At 40.9% G+C, this 9555-nt stretch overlaps 1 long non-coding RNA gene across 2 annotated transcripts in view; it reads left to right on the top strand.

The window, feature by feature from the left end:
* The first annotated feature begins 1806 nt into the window (after positions 1-1806).
* Positions 1807-9555, top strand: part of LOC138156813 (uncharacterized) — a 73123-nt gene continuing 65374 nt past the window's right edge. For both annotated transcript variants that reach the window (XR_011167225.1, XR_011167226.1), the window contains exon 1: positions 1807-1875. This is a non-coding gene — a long non-coding RNA (uncharacterized lncRNA). The remainder of the gene's footprint in view (positions 1876-9555) is intronic.

Genomic DNA, 9555 nt, shown 5'->3' on the forward strand with positions numbered 1-9555 from the left:
AGCAGAGAATATGGCATGCAATATTCCAAAAGGCAAAAGATATAGACTTGTGACCAAGAATAAGTCATAAAAATTAAGTATAATCTTACAAGGGAAAAAAGAAAGGGTGTTCAAAGAAATAGAAGATTTTTAAACTTTCATAATGAAAAGACCGGAGCAGAATAGAAATTTTGAAATACAAATATGAGAGTTAAGAGAAATATGTTTTAAAAAGGTAAATACAAGTCAAGCACCAGATGGGATGAGTTATTTACATCCTAATGGAGATGGGGGACTGTAGGGTTCCTATTGGGAAAAAGTCATTAAATACAGTAATAAGTAAAAAGCCATAAAAACTTAAACTCTGGGAAAGGTGGAAGCCCAAATATGGTGACCTGTTAACAATCATAACTTATATACTGAATTATATTTTAGACACTGAGTCATAACTTAAGACACTATGACTTATGAAAGCCATAATAAGAATATTGTGACTTACATGTGACTAGGACATGATCAATACACAAACTTATGTTTGGGCACAACGCTGGCTTAATGCCCAAGCTAAGAAAACCAAAAATATCCACCAATCAGTAGTGGTGCACTCTCTAGCTTCTTCTCCCTTTGTTTTCTATAAATTACCACAGGGATTTTGGGAGTTCTTTTTGGGGATCCACTGAACTGTCTGACTGCTTCCCAAGACCGAAAATTACCTCTGTTTTGTAAGTATTCATAATGATTGATTAAACTGGTACCTATGATCAATCTGGAGATACTTGGCCTCTTCCTCTGGTATCAGAAGAATACCCCATGGTTATGGGGGAGTTACAGGGAATTACATTCCCCAGCCAGAGGAATTCCAGACCTTACAAGTTCTTTTGAGAATCTTAATGTCATGGGGTCAGAGAAGTAGCCAAATGAAACACAAGACCTAGAAGTGGCTTACCAGTTCTGAAAGAAGAAAGGAAAATGGGGTGGGAAGAGGCTACTGAGGGAGAGGAAATGGGAAGAAAGATAGGAGAAGAAGTCTATATACGTATGGAAGTACTAGGTAGAGAAGGTGTCACTTGACCTTTTTCATCTAAACTGGTCAAAAGCTAGCTCTGACTGTTTATGCTTGTAATCTCAGCTGTTAGGGGCTGAGGCTAGCAGATCTTTTGAACTTGAGAGTTCTAAACAGCAATGGAATAAGTCAATCAGGTATCTGGAAAGAATATGGTGAATCCCTGGAATCAGGGGGGCCACAAATTGACTTAAGGAGGGTAGGACTGACCAAAGTCAGAAGCCAAGTGGGTCAAAGCTCTTGAGTCAACTAGTAGTGTGATTGGACCCATGAATTACTACAGCAATTCTTGTCTGGCAAATAGGGAGGTTCATTTTTTCTTTTTTGATCATGACTTTCTGTTGAGGACCACGGCCAGTGGGGCTCTGATCCTGATGGCTGAATAAGCATCAGGATAAGACCCTGCTAAACTGGCCCAGATCAGTTCCCCATCTCCCAGGAAGGCTCACAGGCATGGGCTTCACATCCATGTGAGAAGCGCAGTATGCTCCCGGCCTGGGAACAAGGACGCTGCAGTGTTCTCAGGGGAAATTAACATAATGTTGCAACGTAGTATTAACTAGAAGCCTTGGGACAACTTCATCATGTTCTAGGGACTTTTAGGGAGGTTTGGAACATCCTGCCCAGTACTCGTACCCTGATAACAAGGATAGAGTGCACGGTCATCACGTATGAGGCGAATGGGAACTAGAACAGTTGTGTAATCCCAAAGGCAGTAGTTTATGATGACTATGCAGTTTCACACTATATATACTGGACTCTTGGCTGAATAAAGTTGACTCTGTTTTCCACCATACTGGAGTCCTGTCTTGTTTATGATTGTCAACCTCTGGGTAAGTAATCTTTTATCTATCTTTTCACCTAACTTTTCCTTCTCAGCTCTGCTGCTGGCCAGCTACCACTATCTCAGACTCTGCCACAGAAGGGCAGGGGTCCCTAGGCGGGCTTGGCTCCCTACAGCTTTCAGGTAGTCCAATAATTTTAAAATTATTTCTCTTGGATCTATTTTCCAGGTCAGTGGTTTTTCCAATGAGATATTTCACATTGCCTTCTATTTTTCTCATTTGTGTGGATCTGTGCTATAGTATCCTGATTTCTCATAAAGTCATTAGCTTGCTCGTTCAGCCAGCCAAGATGCCAAAAGGGAAGGCCAAGGGGAAGAAGGTGGCTCCGGCCCCTGCTGTAGTAAAGAAGCAGGAGGCCAAGAAAGTGGTCAATCCTTTGAGAAGCATCCCAAGAACTTCGGCATTGGTCAGGACATCCAGCCCTAAAGGTTCCTTACTTGATTTGTCACATGGCCTCGGTACATCAGACTGCAGCATCAAAGGTCTGTCCTTTATGAGCATTTAAAGATTCTGCCAGCAATTAACCAGTTCACCCAGGCTTTGGATTGTCAGACAGCTACTCAACTGCTTAAACTGGCTGACAAGTATAGACTGGAGACAAAGCAAGACAAGAAGCAAAGACTGCTGGCTGGGGTTGAACAAAAGGCTGCAGGCAAAGGAGATGTCCCTACTAAGAGACCACCTGTTGTCAGAGCAGGTGTTAACACTGTTACTATCCCAGTAGAAAACAAGAAAGCACAGTTTGTAGTGATTGCACATGATGTGGGCCCCATTGAGCTAGTGGTCTTCCTACCTGCCTTGTGCCAAAAAATGGGGGGTCCTTACTGTATTATCAAAGGTAAAGCGAGACTCGGTCACTTAGTTCACAGAAAGACTTTCACGAGCATTGCCTTCACACAGGTTAACCCTGAAGATAAGGGAGGCCTGGCTAAGCTGGTGGAAGCCATCAAAACCAATTATAAAGACAGATATGAGATGAGATCCATCGTCACTGGGGTGGCAATGTTCTAGGTCCAAAATCAGTGGCTCATATTGCCAAGCTGGAAAAGGCAAAAGCTAAGGAACTTGCAACCAAATTAAGTTAAATGTATATTTGATTTTTTTCCCTACTTAAAAATAAAAATTTAAACAAAATGAAAAAAAATAGTCATTATCTTCCATTTGCTCCAATCTAATTCTGAAGGAATTATTCTCTTCAGTGAGCTTTTGAAATTCCTTTTCCATCTGGCAAATTAGGCTTTTTAAGGCATTCTTCCCTTCATTGGCTTTTTGGGCCTCTTTTGCCATTTGAGTTAGTCTGTTTTTTAAGGTGTTATTTCCTTCAGTCAGGTTATTGACTCTCTTTTCATGATTTTCTTGCATCATTCTCATTTCTCTTCCCAATTTTTCCTCCACTTCTCTTACTTGATTTTCAAAATCCTTCTTGAACTCCTCCATGCTCTGTAACCAATTCATATTTTTCTTGGAAGCTTTTGATGCAGGAGTTCTCACTTTATTATCTTCCTCCTGTTCCATGCTTTGATCCTTTTTGTCCCTCAAAAAGGAATCTAAGGTTTTATTGCTGTGTTTGCTTTGCTTCCTCTCCTTGTTCATGTTGCCACTCAATTACTTGACTTTTGATCTCTTTGCCATGGTAGAACTCTGCTTCCAGAGGAGAGAGCTTTGTCCCAAGTTACTGGGGTTTTCACAGTTGCTGGAGCTATTAGTTGAGTGCCCTCTCTTGAGCCCCTACAAGCTCTGGCCCACTGGCCACACACCCCAGGACCTCTTCCCAATACAGCAATCCAGAGCCAAGCAGATTAAAGCAAGAGCAATTACCCTCTGAATGGTCACTGGTCCCCCTATGATCTGCAGGCCAGGAGCTTTGGAAGCAGCCACACAGTGGATTTACAGCTGCCACACTGTGATAGTAATGGCAATTAAAGATTCCCCTGTATTGGCTTGGTTTTCAAACTGATTGTGTTAAAACCCAGAGCTTGTTAATCCCACCTGTGGGGTGGACTTGTTGATGTGAAAAGAAAGTCCTGAACTGGGAGGAGCTGGTGACGTAGATTTGGAGAGACAAGAGAGAGGCGGAAGATCTTTTTGGAAGCAGCACCTCGTGGAGAGAGAGAGACTAAGAGAATTGCTGGTGGCCGCTTTGAATTGCCCTGGACTTTTGAGACCTGCCCCCTGAGCTGCCAAGGACTGAGGAGACATGGCTGTTTTGCTGGTACTTTGTCTGTCTGTTTTGATGTTGTTTTGCCAGATTTGTCCACTGGTGAAAGACAGTCCTGTTGAAGAAGTCCTGGAACCTGGCTGTTGGCTAAGAAGCCCTGAGACTGTCCTGCAGACAGAGAGTGAATACTGTCCACTGGTGAAGGACAGTGCTGTTGTTGCAGGGGTCTGGGAACCTTTCTGTTGGTTCATAGAGACTGTCCTGCAGACAGAGAGTGAATACTGTCCACTGGTGAAGGGCAGTGCTGTTGTTGCAGGGGTCTGGAGACTGTCCTGCAGACAGAGTGAATACTGTCCACTGGTGAAGGACAGTGCTGTTGTTGCAGGGGTCTGGGAACCTTTCTGTTGGTTCAGAAGCCCTGAAAAAGGATTTTCTTGTTGTATGTTTACAGAAATCCTGGGAGAGGGTTTTGCTAATGTTTTCAGGGGTTCTAGGACTGTTCTACAGACAGAGGATGAATTAATGAAGGGACTGGCAATGTATCTTGTGGCCTTGCTAAGCCTTGTCTCCCCAGGAACTAAGATTGCTGAGAACTTGCCTCGTGTCAAGATGAAGAAAAGACCTCCATTTGGGTATTAAGTGCTGTGTTTAAACTTGATGTAACTCTGGGGTAGATTCAATTGTGATCCAGGGGTGGGGAACTTTTGACCTTTTTGTGTTCTATCGTTGAGCAAATGAATGTATTTTACTTATGTTTGGAAACTAATCTCCATTTGAGAAGAGGGGCTTTGTGGTGGACTAAATGAAGGTACAGCCTAGGGGTGGAGAGGTATTTAGAACCGGGACTTTGTAATTGATTGAATGATTGGAAGGTCCTGGGGTGGGGTAGTACTTGGAGATTATTTAATCACACTTAGTAAATGCTGTATTTTGAATGCTGTCATGTTTTGACCTTCTCTGTTCTTGGTTTGTCACTGAATAAAATGGAGAGCACCTATGCTGGTATTTTGAACCTTGGGAAGTTGCCTTTCCTTGGTGTTACAGTACACACACCTCCACCACTTCTCATCCTGGGGGCTGGGGCTGGATGGTAGTCCTCAGTCCCCCCCAGTTCCAATAGAGTTTTACACTGACTTTTCACTTTATCTCAGGCGTTTATGGACTGATAAGTCTGGAAACCACCATAGCTGCTGGTGCTTCACTCTCCTGAAGTCTGCTCTGACTGCTGCTGGTCCTGGCCATCCTGAGGTTAAAACTGAGGCTCACATGGGGCTGGGCTCGGCTCCCAGCATGCTGTGATGGACCCTTCCTGCTGGCCTGCCAGGTTGCCTTCAGCGGGAGATTTGTTTCTCTCTGTCACTTTGTGGGTTCTGTAGCTCTAAAATTTGTTTAGAGTCATATTTTACAAGTATTTGAGGTGATTGTGGGGGGAGCTCATGGAATTTTCCTGTTTCTATGCTACCATCTTGGCTCCATCCCATTTTTTCTTTAAGAAGAAAAAGAGGATAGGATACACACACACAGAGTAGAAGTAAATTCAGTTCAATAAGACTGCATTAAGGAACAGGGGCTGGAATAGATGACTTTAGAGAAAGACATCCTCAATACCTCAGAAGTACTTCTAGAACTCTGTGGTGCCAGGGAAATGGACCCAGTCTTGCTGAGGCCAGAACCAATCACTATATAATCTTGTCCATATAATCCACTTTTTGAAGCTTTGTTAAAAAATCTATTTAAACTATAGCAACAACATCTACCCTCATTTCTGAGTTTAATAATGTTGCCAAAAAGAGGGAGTGAGGCTTATCTGTCCTGACCTGCTGGCTTTTTGTAATCACTGCTTCTCTTTCCAGAGATCCTTTACCTAGGATTTTAATTATATATTCCAAAATTTTCCCTGGAATCAAAGTTTTTTTTTTCTTTTCTTTTCTTTTTTTTAATTAATTCTTTAATTTATTAATTTGTTTGTTTCCTTTTAGTTTACAGGATTCAATTCCACAATTCCTTGAATTTCACATTTTGTCCCCCTCCCTCCCCTCCTCCCCATGGTGTCTTATAATCAAGTATAGGATCTGTAGATACTTTCACATTATACAATGGTCAGGTTATAAGGATGGATTGTACCCGCTGGGATGAAAAATGGTATAGAGGACATAAAATCAAATAAGAGAACGAAAAAGATCAGGTATTCTGCTTCCACCTGGATATAAATTTAGTTCTTTCTAGTTCTTTCTCTGGATGCACGTTTTTCTCTCCATCATGCGTCTTTTGGGATTGACTTATATCCCTGCATTGTTGAGAAGAGTCCAGTCTATCAAAGTTGGTCATCACACATATGTTGTGTCTGTAGTTGTGTACAAATTCCTCCTGGTTCTACTCTTCTCACTCAGCATCAGTTCTTTTAAGCCTCTCCAGGTAAATATGAAGACTGCCTGCTCCCCGTTTCTTATAGCGCAATAATATTCCATAACATGCATATACCACAACTTGTTCAGCCATTCCCCAATTGATGGACACCCCCTTAATTTCCAATTCTTTGCCACAACAAAAAGAACTGCTATAAACATTTTTGTACATATGGGTCTTTCTCCCATTTCTATGATCTCTTTGGGATATAACCCTAGGAGTGGTATTGCTGGATCAAAGGGTATGAAAGTATTTATAGCCCTTTGGGCATAGTTCCAGATTGCTCTCCAGAAAGGCTGGATCAGTTCACAGCTCCCTGGAATCAAAGTTAAGTTCACCATCCTATAATTTGCAGAGTATTCTTTTTTCAAAATCAGGACAAGATGGGGCAGCCAGGTGGTTCAGTTAGTAAGAGCACCGGCCCCAGTGTCAGGATGACCTGGGGATCGAATCCGGGCTCAGATACTTAGCGCCACACCCAGAAATAACTGGCCGTGTAACCTTGAGCAAGTTACTTAACCCCAATTGCTTTAAAAAAAAAATCAGGACAAGATTTTTTCTTCCCCAATTTCATGGTATCTCTTTTTTTTGTTTTCATAGTTTTTCAAATATCACTAACAGTGGCCCAGTGGTTATTTCTGTCAGTTCTTTCAGGACCTGACTAACTATAGTTCTGAATCATGTGAATTGAATTCATCAAAAGAATCGAGATGTTTTCTTACTATCTCTTTACGTACCCTGGGTTTATCAATTCCCCATGTTAGTAATTTTTGTTTTGTTATTTCCTGTGTAAAGGTCATTGCTTTTTTCAAAGAAAACCGAAGCAAACAAAATGATCATAGTGTAATGGACAGAATGCTCATAATCTGTTTCCCAAACTCATCTGTTTCTGTCCAGGTGACCAATGACAAAATCACTTCTGTTTCTCCCTCCTTTGACCCTTGCCCAGATAATCTCTATTATACTTCCTGACTCTGGTTCCTGACTTTCATCACTTGAGTATACCTTCTTAATTTGCAATGTTACCTAATTCTCCCTTTACCTGGTCTGTTTCTTTTGAATGAGGCATACTCATCCAAAGCCACAGTCCAGTCATAGGCTTCATCCTGCCAAGTCTCAGTGATACTCGTGAGGTCAAGTTGCTCCCTTTAAATTAGGTTCCCTAGTTCTTGTTTGTTGCCTCATCTCTGGGCAACTGAGTTGTCACTTAAACTCTGTTTGGGTATTTCTGTGTAGAAATTTCTGGATCTTGCTTCTCTCTCAACCTAGAAGTAGAATCTAGAGCTTGTGTATAGGCCTAAAAATTGTTCTTCAAGTTTTCTTCAATGTCTCCCAAATTTTGTCAAAAAATTTTTTTTTCACAAATTGAGCCCATGACCTACTTCATTAGTCCAAACACTTTCAAGTCACCTACACAATTTTCTTCTCTTTGTTTGGCTCAAGTCCTTCTTTTTTCTCCCACTCCTCCTCCTACATTCTCTCACAGAAGTTCAAAGCAGAGGCTCTGGTTATCACCCAGACTCCAGTTAAGGAGACTGAAGTAATTTTGTTGGGTTACTAGGCAGAGTTCACCCCTCCTGGAATTGGAGGGGTTGTCTAAGCAGGTAAGGTTCCTTGTACTTATTATATATATATATCTATCAGCAGAAAAGTCTGAGTGCTATAATTCTATATTTTGTCCAACAAAACCCCCAGCCTTCTTATATTTATTCTGTCTAGAACTACAAAGAGGCAAATTTAGTAATAATAGCCAACATTTATTTAGTGCTTACTATATATATGCCAAAGAACTTTGCAATTACTATCTCACTTGAGCCTCACTTTGGGAGATAGATGCTATTATTATCCCCATTTTACAGTTGAGGAAACTGAGGTTATTAAATGATTTGCCTCGGGTTAAAAAGCTATACATAGCTAGTTAGTGTCTGAGACTGAGTTTGAACTTGGATCTTCCTAACTCCAGGCCTAGCACTCTATCCACTGTGCCTGCCCCCTAGCTGCCCAAATTTAGGCTTGATACAAGAAAAAAACTAACAATTAGAGCTATAGCAAAATGAAGTGGACTGCTTTATGAAATAGGAGTTCCCCCATTATTGGAGATTTGCCTGAAAGGGTTGTGAGTCTAAAATGACAATGAAATGTACAACACTTTGAAAACCTCAAAGTTCTACATAAGTGTCAGCTATAAAAGCTATAAAAATCCATTATTTCTTATGATTGTGAGTAGTATTTTCTGCCAAAGGAAGTTTCCTCTATGACTCTTGAACAAGATAAAAAAATGGGAGGGGAGGAGGGGGAAGGATGTGTTACACTGACTCAGTTCTGACTTCTCATTCAAATATTTCCAGTAGTGATTATGAGTTCAATGCAAATCACCTAAAGAACTCAGACTTTTAAGGATCCAGTCTAGCATTTCAGCCCCACCCCAAATGACTTCTTGTACCTAATGTCTTGGTTTAGTAAGGAGTGTGATTGGTTATCTAATTTGAAAGAAAATCCCTTTTGTATGGAAATATCTATTTCATTCTAGGAATGTGAGCCAGACAGAGAATGCCTCTAGTTGGTTGAAGTAGCCATAAGGAGTCATGATCAAGGAAGTAAATTTAAGGAAGTCTCAAGTATATGACTAATTTTATAATTTCCCCTCCTTCCTCTCTCTTCCTCAACTTACTTAGTTCCCTCTATCCCAAGGGTATGGTAAGGATTAATATTTCTGCATGTGTTGACATGGTTTTTGGTTTGTAGTTTTTTTTTTATCAAAAAAAAAAGAAAGAAAAGAGAGAAAAAGGAGAAAGTTCTTTTGAAGCATAGTCACAAAACCTAACTAGGAGACTGAGATTCCTTGAGAACTAGGACAAATATAAGCCCACAAATTGTTTATACACATATCTATATCCATTTCTCTATTTGTCTTTATCCATATATCTTTTTTGTCTTTCTACATCTGTATTTACTTATATGTATATGTAAGTAACCCTCACCTTGGGGTTACTTGCTTTCTCTTCTTGAATCTTTACTTACCGGGGCATGAGATAGAAGAGCTCTCAGTCAAATTAAGAGTGACTACCATCACTCCATCACCATTCTATCCCTACCCCTACAAA

This window comes from Petaurus breviceps, unplaced genomic scaffold, assembly GCF_028583685.1.
Source record: "Petaurus breviceps papuanus isolate PSGF00001 unplaced genomic scaffold, PetGlider_PUasm1.0 164, whole genome shotgun sequence".
NCBI lineage: Eukaryota > Metazoa > Chordata > Mammalia > Diprotodontia > Petauridae > Petaurus > Petaurus breviceps.